This window comes from Pinus tabuliformis, chromosome 7 (genome assembly GCF_031772625.1).
Source record: "Pinus tabuliformis cultivar Carrire ecotype Pingquan chromosome 7, CPIR1, whole genome shotgun sequence".
In the NCBI taxonomy this organism is placed as follows: Eukaryota; Viridiplantae; Streptophyta; class Pinopsida; order Pinales; family Pinaceae; genus Pinus; species Pinus tabuliformis.
In genome coordinates, this window is record NC_142293.1 from 793,842,691 (window position 1) to 793,859,907 (window position 17,217).

The window sequence follows — 17,217 nt, forward strand, 5'->3', positions numbered from 1 at the left end:
GCTAAGGTTAGAGACTTGGTGGTTGAGAGGGAGAGTGAATTACCTCTCAACATGCGGTTCCAGAAGAAGCTTCATAAGCAGTCTTAGACAATTGTGGAGAAACTACAATTAGAGAAGCAAAAATGAGACCGAGTAGAGGCATCCACTCATGCAGAGACCTCCAGTAGAGGGGAATTTCAAGCCAAGTGGATAGAGGGAGCACATGAAGCCATACCTCTAGGTGAGAGGTGGGTAGATGTGAAGTGATAGCCCCAAGGGCTAAAACTGGGCAGGGTCCATTGAGAGGTTTTATCTCATGGATTGTACCTTACTACGAAAGCCCAAAAGTACATAGTAGCAGGAGGAACCAATGGTGATTTATGCAGTCAGAGATAAGAGTGACAAAGGCTAGAGAATTCAGATACTCAAGAGAAAAGAGAAGGGTTGACAATAGGGTAGAAAGGCAGAGTCAGCAGAAGCGCAAAGTTTTCAGTCAACAGAGGGAGTAACAGTCAGAGACTTTGATGCCAGATGCATCATACTCATTCAGGTTGGATGTTTTTTTTGTTTCTGGAGTTGTTGTAGAAACAACACTAGAGAGAAGTGTTGCATGCAAAACATTCCAAAGGTTAAGTATCGGGATTGAGTTGAATTCCTTTCTTGTTGAGAGGGAGTGTTGAAAATAAAAACAAGAAATGTTGAAAATAGAATCTAGAAATTCCAATTTAATTTGTCCTTGAGTTAAATTGTGAATTAAAATTGTAGTTATTTTCTCATAGCAACTTGTAATAGTTAACTAAGTTAAGTTGACTTAGTTAACTTAGGAATTTTAAGTTGGAAGTCTTTTGGAAGTCATGTAAGTGTTCTCCCTAAATTTTAGGGGTCTACTATGAGTTTAGATTGAGTTGTAATTAGATAACTCAATTTACTGAGTTATAGATAGTTAAACTAGTTCTAACTGTTTGTTGAATTGGTAGAGGATTAGTAGTGAGTTGGTGCATTGGTGCATCCACAAGTGTTACTCTAGTTAACTGAATATTCACTCATCGGAAACTCATGCATATCAGTTCTGAGAAAGACCCAATTGAGACTAGAGTGCAGGGACAATGTACTATTAGTTGTTTGATTTTCCAAGTTGTATAAATCATGCATGCAATCAGAGAAGGACCTATGTTTGGATTGTGAAGTTATGAAGTGAGGATTTCCCCTTATATACAGGCTAATTATCTCAGGAATTGGGCAAAGAATTATAAGCTTGGGGCTTGGAAATTTGACTAAGTATTGGCCAAAGGAAGTCAGTCAGGCAGAGGATAGAAAATACTTGTGTAGGTTGAGCTCAAGGTTGAGCAAAGCATATTGTATTCATCCAAATTATTTGACCAAGGGTGCAAGGAAATAGGGGCTTGGAGAGATACAGAATAGGCTAAGGATTTGGCTTGAGCTAGCTTGTGAGATGAGAGTTTATTATACTTGTGCAGGGATTATCCTTGTGAGAACAAGCATTGTATTCTCATCTTGGATTTCTGATTAATGCAATTTAAATAGTAGGGGGTTTGAGTTGTGGCTCTCCCTGGATACATATTGTGTTATGTGTCCTTGATGTTCTTCCTCTTGTCAATTAATGTTTTCATCGATCTTTATGGGCTTCCATTGTAAAGAGTAGAGTAGATTCTTCTCTTGTCTTGTGTTTTAGCAAATTACATGAGTTGTGAATCTACAGAAAATATACATTTATACCAAGGCTAATAATCAAAGTATTTGCAACCTTAAGGAAATTAATTAGAATAATTTATCATACCAACATTAGCTGATGCCTTTACAAGAATATAATTTAGCCTTTCCACATGGAACCATAACAACATGTATATTCTACCTCTTTGTTTGAGGCCATTTCACATTTGTGAGGCATTTCATGCGCATTCAGGTAGTCTCACAATATATATATATATATATATATATATATATAACAGGCCATGGGATCTCCACACCCCAATCAACACATAATACATATGTCTATCATTTACTAATTTGAACAGTGCTATGCTGAATGCACATCACACAATGATTCTTTCCCCAAATCCATCAAGTTTCATGAACATTCTTGTGTGTAATTGTTCCAAGTACACCATATCACTTCACTCAATCAATGGTGATCATATGCTACGAGTAACTCACTTCCATATAGTAAGTTCTGCAAAATTAAAGAAAATACAACTTCCAAGGACACAACCACTGACTATCCATACCTAGGATGTCAAATAGTAAACACATGCATTTCCAAGGCATTTATCACAATAACATTCCAAACATCATTGTGGTTAATATGCAATTCAAATCAATACTATGAGCAGGATACCATCCTACTGACATTTAGATATTATACTTAGAGTTGGGCTCCATCCCTAAACTAGGGATTCAAGTTTTATTACCATGCAAATAGAAATTAATTATAGACCGACTTTTAACACCTAAACATTAATTTAGTTAATTTAAAACATTATGAAACCCCTTTTGTGGGAACTCTACTATCATTTGGCCATGATAGAACCCATCTAGTCCAAGTGTTGAACTTGGATGCTTTGATACCAGATAGTGACACCCCCTTCTAACCCCAGAACCCCACTAGAGTTAGAAGGAGATAATCACTTGTGCAAATCCAAATCCCAAAGTTCAATTATGGGAAGGGGACCTAATTTTTTTTACTTTTCCTAACTTCCTTAGAACTACCAATAAATGACATCATTGCATCTATCTCGTCAAGATGATTGCAACAATATAATTTTTTCCTCAATCCGACATACAAATTGAGAGTTATGGCCTATCAAAGATAAGCCCTTTTTACCTTACCACATCACCTTGGCCTCCACATGGCAACCATCTAGTGGGCCATCTGGCTCTTTCCATGATGAAAATATTGCTTATACACCCTCCACATGGCCCAATAGATCGTTCCCACATGGAGGCTAAGGTGATGTGATAAGGTAAAAAGGGCCTTTCTTTGAGAGGCCATAACTCTCAATCTATAAGTCAAATTGAGGCAAATTGTATATCATTGGAATCATCTTGGCAAGAAGGACACAATGATGTTGTCTATTGGTAGTTCTAAGGAAATTGGGAAAAGTAAAAAAATTTAGGTCTTGTTCCCATAACTGTACTTTGGGAGTTTGATTTTCATAAGTGACTATCTCCTTCTTGCTCTAGTGGGGTTTTCGGGTTAGAAGGGGGTGTCGCAACGAGGTGGCTGAAACACTAACTTCTCAGTCCCCTGGTTTGTGCCTCCATATCCTTGGGGCCAAGGGTCATCTTTCAGTGTCGTAGCAGGTGTAGTTCCTTTTTGCAGGTGTTCATGTTGAGTGGTTTATTTGTTGTGTTCACTACCAGGGGTGTCACGATTCCACTTGGGTAGCTTTCATCCATCCTTCAAGTTGTTTCTTTTCATGACCTGCTTATGTTGTGTTCTCATTGTGGATTTGCGGGGTCACCGACAATCTCAATTGGGCTTAGTGGCCTATATTTTGTTGTTGTGGGTTCATGCATGTTGCCACCCTATTCATGGGTGTTGGTACATGGGTTTCCTACTAAATATTCTTTGAGCCTTTCCATGGTCATCAGGGTTCCTTCATAAATCTGCACATGGTTTTCTTTGAGTTCCTGTTGGATGTCCTTGTGCCACTTTTGTTCCAACATTTTTTATTGGGGTCCTTTGACTTGTGATGTAATGATTAAATTTCAGTTGTTGGGATTTTTCTTGTGCTCTTTTTGGGTTTTCCTTGGTGGGCCTACGTTCCTTTATATGTTGCTCCCTTCAGGTTTTTTCCAGTAGCATTGCATGCCTAGTTCTTGTTTCTTCACTATTTTGTGGCCCAAGGCTTGTAGTTTTTGCATTGTTCTTGGTTTTGGTTGGTCAATTCTTTCTGGAATGCGCTCGACACATATGAAAAATGTAATTTTTTATTCTTCAATGAATAAAATTACGCATCTTTTTCCATGGAAAAAACACTTCGGAATTTAATGATTTTTCATTAATTTTGATTGGTATTTAACATTGGAAATGACCTTTGGTTTCATATTCCAAGGTTGATTTCATCTACTAGGAGTCACTCTCATATTTCAGCTATTTACAATGTATTTATAAATTATTTATTAACACACGAACCTAATGTATTATGCGTCAAACATTCCCCCCCTTAGGCCAAAGGGGTGTTTGTGAGCCCAAGAATCATTATGAAATGTTCAAACTTTTCTCTTATAGGTGTTGTGTTGAAGAGGTTTGCAATTTTCTCATTTGTGGAACAATGTATTACATGAATAGTCTTGGCCTCTATGTGATATTGAATTAAATGATACTTTGTGTTGATGTGTTTGGTCCAATCATGTAATTTGGGATTCTTGGCCAACTTGATTGCACAAGTATTCTCAATCAAAATTCACTTGTTTCTCCTACAATTCTTCAAGTATTTTCCTAAGCCACATAATCCCCTTTTTTTCTTCTACAACTGCCACATATTCTACATCATCATGGAATCTATTGGAACTGACTGTTTGCATGACTTCCGAGAGACAACTTCAAGTACTTAAGATTTTTTTTTGTAACAAACCAATGTCCTTCACAAGGATTTTGCATAAATATGGAAAGAATTATAACAACAAATGAAGTATTTGGTTTGGTAGTGGTGAGGCATATAAGACTTCCCACAAGTCTTCTATACTTTATTGCACCCTAAAATTCATTCCCTTCTTTTGATGTGAGCTTTAAATTATGTTCCATCAAAGTAGATAAAGGATTGCATTCAACCACGTAGAACCTGTTCAACAAATCTCCAGTGTAATTATTTTGGGAGAGGAAAATATACCTTGGATGTTGAGTCACTTCAATTGTTAAGTAGTAAGTGACAATGTCCCAAATTTGCCATCTCAAATCCATTCTTCAACTCTTTATTTATTGATGCAATATAGTTTTCATTGTTCCTTGTTATCAACAAAAAATCTACATATACCACAATATATAAAATATTTTTTCCAAATTCCTTGACAAATAGAGTTTCATCATCAATATTAAAGTGTTTTAAATTTAATTTCAAAATATTCTTAGTTAACTTTTCATACCAAGCTTGCAATGCTTATTTTAGGCCATAAAATGATTTGATGAGTTTGTATATTTTTTATTCTTGTCCCTTCACAACAAAACCTTTTGACAGAGACATGAAGACATTTTTTTTTAAGTCTCCATTTGATGAAATTTTCATCCATTCTTATCCATCAAGGAAAAGAGAATCTGGATGGTGGCCCATTTTGCTATGGGGAAAGATTCTATTCAAAATCAACACCTTCTTTTTGTGAAAATCATTTTTCCACGAGCCTTGCTTTTTTCTTGTTAAGTGAGCCATTTGATTTATAATTTTTCTAGTAGACACACTTCTAGCTAATTGACTTGGCTTCAGATGGAGGGTCTACCAACTTCCATGTTCCATAAAGCAACTTCTTTGAAGGAAGTTGGTTCTAATTTAATAGCTAGATTCAATTCACAATCATATGAACTGTCCATATCATTAATGTAAATTGAATCAAAATTATCTACATCACCTCCATCTTATGTCATGGAACCTCTAGATCGTGTATTTCCTACCTCATCAGGATGAAGACTTTTAAGTTCCTTTGTGAGTCATTTGGGGAACATTTCTAAGATCATCCAAATTTGTTTTTTAATTGGGATGGTGATGCATCAAGGCTCAGACTTCTAATATTTTCAATCAGTTCACTCAAAGGGTCTTCATGATCTTGTGAAGTGGTTGAAGCTTCATGAGGAGGAGACAATTATTCAAAGGAGATTCTAGATATTTATCCAAAATATGGACCAACCACCCCCCCCCCTCAAGAGGTGGAATCTCATCATAAAATTCATGATATTTATTTGGGTGAGAGAACCTATCCAAATTATCAAGCTATTGCTCAATAGTATTATTAGTCCTGGAAGATTCAAGAAAAAATACATCTCTTGAAAGAATAAATTTATTGTTTACCTTGTCACAAAGATGATATTCCTTGGTTGTATATGAATACGCCAATAAGATGCACTTCCAACTCCTCATATCAAGCTTTTTCTTTTGTTCCTTGGGATTTAAGGCATAATTGTTGGAACCAAAGACCCTGAAATACCTTACTGAAGGAATGTGACCATACCACATTTCATAAGGAATCTTATTTTTTAGAGCATGAGACGGACATATAATTTTCACATATACTACACATACAATTGCATCATCCCAAAATATCAACTTTACATTTTTGAAAAACATCAACATGCTCCATCCCTACCTCTCTTCCTAATATAACATGGACTACTCATACAATTTAATATTTTCCACATTTGCCACTATTTAAATGTGCATGTATGGGGGTATTTAAACTCTCTTCTTGGAATCATATGCACCACTTAAAATTAAGGGGGTAAATGACGGAAAAATAATCCTCTTAGGTTACACAAAATTGGCTTATTCACTTGAGAGGAAGGCTATAAGCCTCAAGTGAAGGCCAACAATCATAAGAAGTCCAAAAACACTCTTGGAACATGAAAACCAAGGGTTAATGAAATGATTTTATATGTATATGTTGTGAATAAGAAGGTATCTCATGCTCATATAATTCTTTTCTATTTTCATGAGTGTTTACTACAAAAACATGAAAGTCAACTTTTGTATGGCATATTTTTTTCATACAGACTATGTTTGATGTCTTTCTTACACCATTCAAAAGGTCTCTAATTGTAGAATAAAACTATGGGGTCTAGTGCAACCAATAGTGTTTTGACCCCAAAAATCTTCATTTAATGCCTTAAACTACCTCTAGAATGTTTTAGAGCCTAATTCTCCAAATTGGGACCTATTGGTAAAAATGGCCATATAAGCTAGTTCCTATAAAATTTTCACTACAAAAGCATTGAGATGGATGAAAAATAATATAATGATCTAATATGGATCATACCTCCCCATTTTGGAAGGATTTTGGTCCCCAACATATTTTCTAAATGAGGTGAGGAAATTTACCCTCTACCATCTCCCTGGAGTACCATTTATCCTTGCTTGGAAGTTGTCATTTCAACCCAATATACCAAGGGTCATACTTACTTTGTCTAGTAGTTCTAGACCTATTATAAAAAACTATATCCTTTTTCAACTCTTCCTAAGAATCTAGAGCTAATTCCTCTATGGAAGGAAGGAACTACTTCTCTTCCTAATACAACATGGATTACTCATACAGTTTAATATTTTCCACGTTTGCCACTAATTAAATGTGCATGTATGGGGGTATATTGAGTCTATAGGAATTATATCCCAAATGTTCTAGTATATCCAAAGGACCATATCATAGAGACTTTATTTTCTTACTAGGACCCTATAGCCTCTCCTTATTCAAATGTAATCATATTATATCTCCCACTTGAAATGGCCTCTCTATCCTATGCCATTCATGCATGGCCTTGTGTTTCTCTTGTGACTTCTTCAATGCCTCTTGCACATGTAAATGGATCTAATTTATCTTCCCAACATTTGCTTTTGCTCTTAAAGCCTCCCCTATGAGATCCTCCCTCATGCCTCCTTGTTGTCCATATACTACATCCAAAGGTGAAGGTGGAAAATATCTAAAAGAAGTCTCAAATGGTGACTTAACAGTTGTAGTATGGATTTCCCTATTGTAGGAGTGTTGTATATAAACCATACTTTCCTAGGTATTTGGATGCTTCTAACTATAACCCGTCAAAATCTATACCAGAGTCTTATTGACTAATTATATTTTCCCAACATTATATGCATGAAATGCTATAGAACTCTGCAATTTTGTGTTCATCTTCCCTCACGATGTAGAGTAAAATGCATTAAGAAATGAGGTGTCTTTGTTTAAAGTGATGCTCATTGGCATCCCAAAATGCACCGATACCTGTTCAAATAATAAGTTTTTAATTCTTTCCCCCTTATGGTATTTTTATAGAACATGAAATGCATATCTTCTTGAATCTATCTGTTGGGTTGTGTTATATTATTTCCACGAAAATGCATATAGTAAATCTGAAAAGTGCATCTTTATTGGGTATAAGGATGGTTTAAAGGGTTATAAACTTTGAAACCTAGTAACAAGGAAAGTTGTGTACAGCCGAGATGTGGTGTTTAGAGAGATGAATGATGTTATTAAACATGAAGTCCAACCAAAGGAACCCGAGAAGATAGAGTTTGAGCTAAAGGAGGAAGAATCAGACTCTATAGCATAAGAGGAATTAGAATATGAACATCCAAAAACTCTGGTTGTGAGAAGATCAGTTCGAGAAAGAAGGCAGCCAGAAAGGTATATTCCATCTGCTTTCTGTTCAAATTTTGCCTTATCTACTACAAATGATGATCCCAGAACTGTGAAGGAAGCAGTAGATTCGTAGGATGGCAAACTCTGGAAAGAGGCCATGGTTGATGAAATGGCATCTTTGCACAAAAATGAGGCTTGGGATCTGGCGGAGTTGTTGGCTGGAAGGAAACCCATTGGTAGCAAATGGGTGTTCAAGAAGAAGACAAATGCAGAAGGAAAGGTGGGGAAATACAAAGCTCGGTTGGTAGAAAAAGGTTATTCCCAGGTGCCGGGAATTGATTTTGGTGATATTTTTTCTCCTGTTGCCAAGGTAGCTTTTATTAGATTACTTTTATCTGTTGCTACTGCTTTTGATTTTGAGGTAGAATAGATGGATGTGAAGACAACGTTTCTTCACGAGGATCTAGAAGAGGAGATCTACATGAAGAAACCTGAAGGCTTTGCAGTGAAGGGTAAAAAAGAACTAGTATGCGAGTTAAAAATGTCTCTGTATGGGTTAAAACAGTCACCAAGGATGTGGTATCAGAAATTTGATACATTTATAAGGGGACTTGGCTTCACCAGAAGCAAAGCAGATCACTGTGTGTATTTTAAATTAATTGGTGATCGTGTTGTTTATCTAGTCTTGTATGTGGATGATATGTTGCTGGTTGGAAATGACAAAGAAATTATCCAGGATTTGAAGACCCAATTTTCCTCCAAATTCGACATGAAAGATATTGGTGCTGCAAACTATATTTTGGGCATTGAAATTAAAAGAGATCGGGCAAAAAGGAAGCTCCGGTTAAACCAGAGGAAGTATGTCGAGACAATACTGCAGAGGTTTAATATGCAGGATAGTAAACTGGTGAAGGTTCCTATTCCTGTAGGTGGAAAGTTATCTACTGAACCCATTTGAAAAACCCTTTTTGTATAAAGAAGGATGAGAGAAAAATACAAACCATTTAGAAACTTAGCGCCACCATTCGAAAAACCCTTATTACTTTCACCTGGAAAAAGTTGGCTACAACAAACCCAACAAATGTTTTTGGGCCCAATAAATTTTTAATAGAAATAGCCTCTATATAAAGAAGCACGAGAGAAAAATACAAACCATTTAGAAACTTAGCGCCACCATTCGAAAAACCCTTATTAATTTCACTTAGAAACCCTTTTTGTATAAAGAAGGATGAGAGAAAAATACAAACCATTTAGAAACTTAGTGCCACCATTTGAAAAGCAGAAATAGTCTCTGTATAAAGAAGGACGAGAGAAAAATGAAAACCATTTAGAAACTTAGAGCCACCATTTGAAAAGCAGAAATAGCCTCTGTATAAAGAAGGACAAGAGAAAAATACAAACCATTTAGAAACTTGGCACCACCATTTGAAAAGAAGAAATAGCCTTTGTATAAAGAAGGACAAAAGAAAAATACAAACCATTTAGAAACTTAGCGCCACCATTTGAAAAACCCTTTTTGTATAAAGAAGGACAAGAGAAAAATACAAACCATTTAGAAACTTAGTGCCACCATTCGAAAAACCCTTATTATTACTTTCCCCTGGAAAAAGTTGGCTACAACAAACCCAACAAATGTTTTTGGGTGCAATATTTTTTTAACAGAAATAACCTCTGTATAAAGAAGGACGAGAGAAAAATACAAACCATTTAGAAACTTAGCGCCACCATTTGAAAAGCAGAAATAGCCTATGTATAAAGAAGGACGAGAGAAAAATACAAACCATTTAGAAACTTAGCGCCACCATTTGAAAAGAAGAAATAGTCTTTGTATAAAGAAGGATGAGAGAAAAATACAAACCATTTAAAAACTTAGCGCCACCATTCGAAAAACCCTTATTACTTTCACCTAGAAAAAGTTGGCTACAACAAACCCAACAAATGTTTTTGGGCACAATACTTTTTTAACAGAAATATCATTTATATAAAAAAGGACGAGAGAAAAATACAAACCATTTAGAAACTTAGCGCCACCATTTGAAAAGTAGAAATAGCCTCTGTATAAAGAAGGACGAGAGAAAAATACAAACCATTTAGAAACTTAGTGCCACCATTTGAAAAGCAGAAATAGCCTTTGTATAAAGAAGGACGAGAGAAAAATACAAACCATTTAGAAACTTAGTGCCACCATTTGAAAAGCAGAAATAGCCTCTGTATAAATAAGGACGAGAGCAAAATACAAACCATTTAAAAACTTAGCGACACCATTTGAAAAACCCTTTTTGTATAAAGAAGGACGAGAGAAAAATACAAACCGTTTAGAAACTTAGTGCCACCATTCGAAAAACCCTTATTACTTTCACCTGGAAAAAGTTAGCTACAACAAACCCAACAAATATTTTGGGCCTAATACTAACAAATGTTTTTGGGCCTAATACTTTTTTAACAGAAATAGCCTCTATATAAAGAAGGACGAGAGAAAATGCAAACCATTTAGAAACTTAGCGCCACCATTCGAAAAACCTTATTACTTTCACCTGGAAAAAGTTGGCTACATCAAACCCAACAAAATGTTTTTGGGCATCGAGGTCCAACCATGCTTTGCTAAGGAAGAGTTAGATAGCGAAGTGGGAATATAATTTTTCATTGTTCAAACAGGCCCTCAAAAGATGTTGGAAAATTATGAATGGTCGTAATGGGCGAATAGGCTAGTCTCCATACCTCCAAGGTGAAAGAACATTGGAAAAGGAGATGTGTTGTGGTTTCCTCTATTGCTTTGCATAAGACACACTATTGGAAAATTATGAATGATCGTAATGGGCGAATAGGCTAGTCTCCAGACCTCCAAGGTGAAAGAACATTGGCAAAAGAGATGTGTTGTGGTTTCCTCTATTGCTTTGCATAAGACACATTGTGAAGGGCCATGAATGTTCCTTTTGTGAAGATTCTACGTAGTTAACACATTTTGATGAACCAAGAACCAGCAAAAATTATTAATATTTGGAATACAATCTCGGTTCCATACCTTACTCCATATTTTTATTTTAGTAGTGTGATGCCGCTGAGCTTATCTCAACTGCAAATTCTCTTATGCTAACTACCCGTCTGTTTATGTTACCGTCTCCATCTACGATCATACAGACTCCGGTGCCCGGAAAAATTTCAAAATCGAAAAATTGTGGCTAGGTGGAGGTGAAATTAATGTAGACTGCCATCAATCACTCCCGCTCCCGCCCAAAAATATTCAGACTCAAAGTCCATTTACTCTCCGAAAAAGCTTGCAGAAAACAGGTTGAACAGCTGAAAGAAGCAAATAACAGGGTTGAATATTGTTTTGAAATTAATTAAAAAATTTAATTTCTAGTTTGCAGAAGTTTGCAGTAGAATGCATTCTTTTAATTCGAGAGGTAGATTACAGGTAGAAAACATTGTTGGAATTGTACTGAGTTTTTGTTGAAGTAATTATCGCCAAAATAGTGAGACCTGGGATCATTGTTACATAAATTGCTATGGAAGCTAAGACAAATCTAAGGTAAGTGGATCATAGGGATTTCATTGAAATCATGTGCAAGGGTATGGGAATTTCATGATTTGAAATTCTGGAATTGTAGCATATAAGTTCAAAAACAAAGTGAAGGTATGCCTGAGGTTTGTTAGTGTCCAATGTCGATCATTAATGAAGGGTTACATTGAAGTTTGGATAGCTTGAAATGAATCAAGGCAATGAGAAAAGGTCGTTGAATTTCCAATGAGGAGCCACGTGCATTCTTATTTCCAAGACGTTTTCTGAACATCACAACCATGGTATTGCTGTTAGCATTGAAAGGTGTAGTTGCAGAGCTTTCCATTCTTGTATTTCTTGTGATTTTTTCTGGAAATCGTTGATGTGCCATATTTGGGGCGTATTAAATTGACAGTTTCAAGTTATTAGAAACTATATGAATTTGTAAATTTTGGTGATGGACACAGGAAGTTAATGATTGTGGCACTAACAGTCCAATCATTATTTAGAAAGCTTGAACAGGTTATAAATATTGTCAAAAGAAGAGGATTTGATAAATATGAGAATGTGTACGCTTGTCATAAGACAACTGTGTCACGGTGAATAGTTGAAATGAAAAAACAAGAAACAACTATCAAAATAGTGACACGAAAGAAGTAGAAGCTATAATTTTATAGAATGAAGTAGAGCCCTAGAAGAGTTGATATCAGTTAGACAACAAGGCCAAAGAAAAATAGAAAATAAACCAGGAACTGTGACAAAGAATTAGCAACAAAGGTTAGTGTTGTAGAAAGAAGGGAAGGAGAACAATGGAAGAATAGTTCTCAAAGGAGAAGTGAGCAAGATGAGAATTGCAACAGCAGACAACTAGGGAAGTTGAGGAGAAGGTGTACTCCGAAGAAAGAGTGTGAGAAGGGTCTTACTACAGATGACCAAGAAAGATGACAAGTTCCAACAGAAAAAGTTGGGTAGAAGTTGCCAGATAGCTCCACAGAGAGTGTGGGCAGAATTTTCCAGAGGAATAAAGAAAACCAAGAGGACTTGGTTTTGGGTATCAAGCAATAGGATTGTTATAGAGACAAGGAGAAAGGGTAGGTTGCATCTCACAAGTGCACAAGGGGGTTCTTTCATGACTACAAACCATAGATCATGTGCCAAGAAATAACAACAAAAGAGCAAAGAAAATTATGGCTGACAACTAGTGCTAATCTTTTAACAATGTAAACTTTGAAACGGGAACTATAAACTCAAAACGGGAACTCTGGCCCAAAAACCTCAAAAAAACCACAAAAACAGTGCTCAAAACGAAAAGTGTGTATACTGGAACGATGTTTTTTTTTTTTAGGTGTCAATTTTGCGGCTGTTTTAAAAATGGCAGTGACTACGAAATTTTCTACGAAAATTTCCTGCAAAATATAGCTTCAGAACGAAAGTGTTGATACTGGAATAATGATTTTTTTTTTTAGGGTCAATTTTCATACTTTTTAAAAAATGCTAATAAAACCAATTTTTTATGTCTCAAACAAAGTTAAATTTTAAGGAAAAAACACATTAATGTTTCTGGTAGAATATCATTTTTCTTTCCTAAGTATAAATTTAACATGTTTTCAACCACAACATGCTAGATACAAAAGAAATTGAAATTTTTTCAACTATAAAACTAAAAAAACATGACATTATGAACAAATTATATCACTGAGTGAATTCAAAAGTCTTTATTTGTATACTGAATAAAACAGACATTATATCTCTAATTTGATATTGCATTGTAGATATTTAAACAATAAAATTTATCATACTTAAGACATAATCCAACAACATAAAAATGCTTCATAACTTCTCATTTAACAAAATATGGAAAACATTAATTTTATTTGAAGATACGATGCATACATCAGTTATATAAACTATCTTAAACAATTATTCAAAATCACTCATATTTTCTTGCACACCATCAGAATTCACATCTTCAAATGAGTGACTGGATGCTGACGAAGATGTTCCATATTCTTCTCTTTCATCAACTAGTGCCCCATCTGAGTTCACATGCATGCCCAACATTCCAGGTTTCAAAAGTCTTCTAAATCTACGACTGGTTTGAGCAGACTCCCATGTCAACACTGTTCCTTCTGGTAACAACCTTTTTAGAATCTCTGTCGTCTTGAAGCGAAGAGTTCCTCTCTACTTCCATGGTGGATTTTTGCAAACAATACTAATTTTTTTTATATATTTTTTCTCTACACACTAACCATAACATAACCATACTTATTTGAATGAAAAAGGGACCAAGTAAATTGATTGTTATCCCCCACTCTACGTATTTAGTGGTTTAAAATTTAAAATTGTTCTTTAACTTGTTTGTCTTTTCATTATTTTCAAAAAAAATTCCACGTGGTGCATGAACTCGCAGTGATCATTCATGCTTTTACGAGCCACACTATGTACAATGGGTTAATATATAGAGCATATTGTTGGTTTATTATGCTTGTTAGTATACTTAGAAAGAAAGGACATACCATTTATGGTGATTTGGTACATCTTAACTCGTTATTGAGTTAAAATTTCCTGCAATTGTCGGTCAATTATTATTATTAAATGTAGTAATGCACCTTTAACAATGCTCCAATAGATCTTAAGTACATTAATAAACAAATTTCATGGCCATATTGATGTGCCCTTAATTTCTATGATGCACTATTGGTGGTGCTCCACGACATAAAAAAAACACCATGAGATAATATTTTAAAAAATTATTGTGCCAATGAATGCATGATACTTGAGAACACCAATGTTCTAAAAATTATTACAACACACAATTGATGATGCATTATAATAAATTGGGAATCAATGACTTTTACTCATTATTTTGGCAGAAAACTTTAAGTTTAATATTCAATGAATATAACAAAGGGTAATTTAGACTAGATTTTTTTTATTTTCCACCCGCCCCCCAACCTAAGTTTAATATTCAATGAATATAACAAAGGGTAATTTAGACTAGATTTTTTTAATTTTCCACCCGCCCCCCACGCCCAGAAAGATCTAATAAGCACCTTCAAATTACCGAGCTTGATATTGCATACTCTAATCATAATATTTGACTACCTACACCATATCTATGTGTGAAAGCTCTGAAATGTTCATCCATCCGGAAACCTGCCAAGAAGTAGTGGAAGATATGGCGGATATATATATATATATATATATATATATATATATATAGATATACCATGGATTTGGCACCCTAGATCACTCTTTCTACAATATAATAGCATAGAATGGATATATGAATACTTTCATATGAAACGTGATAAGAGTTCATTAATAATACCCTGCACTGAATAGATGAACCTTTTAATACATCTCTTAAACGAAAGGAACGCTGTGAACGAGTCTTTTACGACGTTTCAGGGAGGAACGCTGTGAATATCTAGAGGAAAGTTGTCAGTGAATCTTTTAATATTTAGGAATGCTGTGAAAGAATCTTTTAATGCATCCTTAACGAGACTGTATGTTCGGGTCATCCGAGAACAAACTGCAAGGTCAACCGTTGAATTTCTTGCTGGGAAGTTCCGATAACCAAAGTTACAATCGGGTCTAGGTCTTCTGTAAAATACTATTGGATATATATTCCTGGAAGACCTGCTCAGAGTTAATGGATGATATGACCGTCACCTATAAAAATTAAATAACCCATAAACATAGGGATTCACAGCCTTTCTCCAACGAATGTGTTACAAAGGTTCATTTATTAGGTCCCAATCTTATGGCACTAAAATTTATGTTGGTGTGAGAAGACTGACACCTAATAATAAATGGACCTTTTTAATACTTTCTTTTGGAGGAAGGCTCTAGGTCTAATTAGAAGCAAAGGGCATCTGCATTAAAATACTATAGACATGGATGGAAAAATATTATCATATAGTTTGTGAAGCCATATTATGTCTACTTGTACTTTTGTTTAAATTATTGTTGTGAAGCCATATTGTGTCTACTTTTACTTTTGTTTAAATTATTGTGTGGTACAATCAAATGAAGATATTGAATATATCGATGAAATCATGGACAAAATGTCAATATTTGGGAGTTTGGTTTGTGACATACGATAGAACCCTAGAAATAGATTTATCAATGTAGGTGAATTTTGCCGCTATATCAATTGGATTTGGATAGTCACTCAATTGGATGGACGCCTAATAAATGAACTTTTTTTAGTAAATATTTTTGGAGGGTTGTAGGTCTAATTAGAATCAATACTCTTCTACATTAAAATACTATAGAGCTGGATGGAAAAATATTTGGATATAGTTTGGGACGTCATATATGGCCCGATACAGGTGGAAGTACTTTTGTTTAGATTATTGTTCTTGTACAATTGTATAATGATATTGAATTTATATATGAAATCATCGACACAACGTTAAAATTGGGGAGTTTGGTTCAATTTAATATGTGACATACGATAACAGCCCTAGAAATAGATTTATCAATGTAGTTCGTGGATTTTGCTGCTATATGCTTTTGATCTTCAGTAAAGACCGTCGTCGAGGAAGCTACTGCAGCGCTCCAAGCGCCAGGCATTCGGGCCATTGGAATTGAAGGAGATGTTCGCAAGATAGAGGATGCTGCTCGTGTTGTTGAAGTAACAGTAAAGCAGTTTGGAAGACTTGATATTCTTGTGAATGGTGCTGCAGGCAATTTTCTTTGTGCTGCAGAGGATTTATCACCAAATGGCTTCCGAACAGTATTGGATATTGACTCTGTTGGCACATTTACAATGTGCAATGCTGCATTGCAATATTTAAAGAAAGGTGGACTTGGAAAGTCTCCTTCAGAAGCTGGTGTTATTTTGAACATAAGTGCGACATTGCATTATACAGCAGGATGGTATCAAATTCATGTCTCTCCGCCCGCACAGGGCCACCCCCGGGCCGCCCCGCCCCGCCCGAGGGGCGGAGCGTCGATTCCGGGAATCGACGCTCCGGCAATTTTCTTTGTGCTGCAGAGGATTTATCACCAAATGGCTTCCGAACAGTATTGGATATTGACTCTGTTGGCACATTTACAAATGTATTGGAACATTGTAAATGTGCCAACAGAGTCAATATCCAATACTGTTCGGAAGCCATTTGGAACAAATAAAAAAAATGATAGAAATCTAGAATGAACTGAATTGACTTGTCGAGTGTGGGTGGTTAGTAACCTGAGGTTATCAGAAACATTAACTTTAAGGCTGTGTACCTCAGGCCAAATGTCAATGCAAGGCCAAGGGAAAGAGTATGTAGATAGAATTTTTGGTTTCTAACATGCAGTAACTGTGATAGAAACAACATACCCACATTTACCAATTGTAAGGTGTAGTTCTAGATGCGGTTACGAGGACAAAATTAGACCATGAAAGCGTTGTAGCAACAAGAAATTAGGTGTACATAATCTTTAAATTGAGC

General features: G+C 35.5%; 1 pseudogene; it reads left to right on the top strand.

Annotated features, from left to right (window-relative positions):
- Positions 1–16,912, top strand: part of LOC149249957 (uncharacterized) — a 129,804-nt pseudogene extending 112,892 nt beyond the window's left edge.
- Positions 16,913–17,217: the final 305 nt, after the last annotated feature.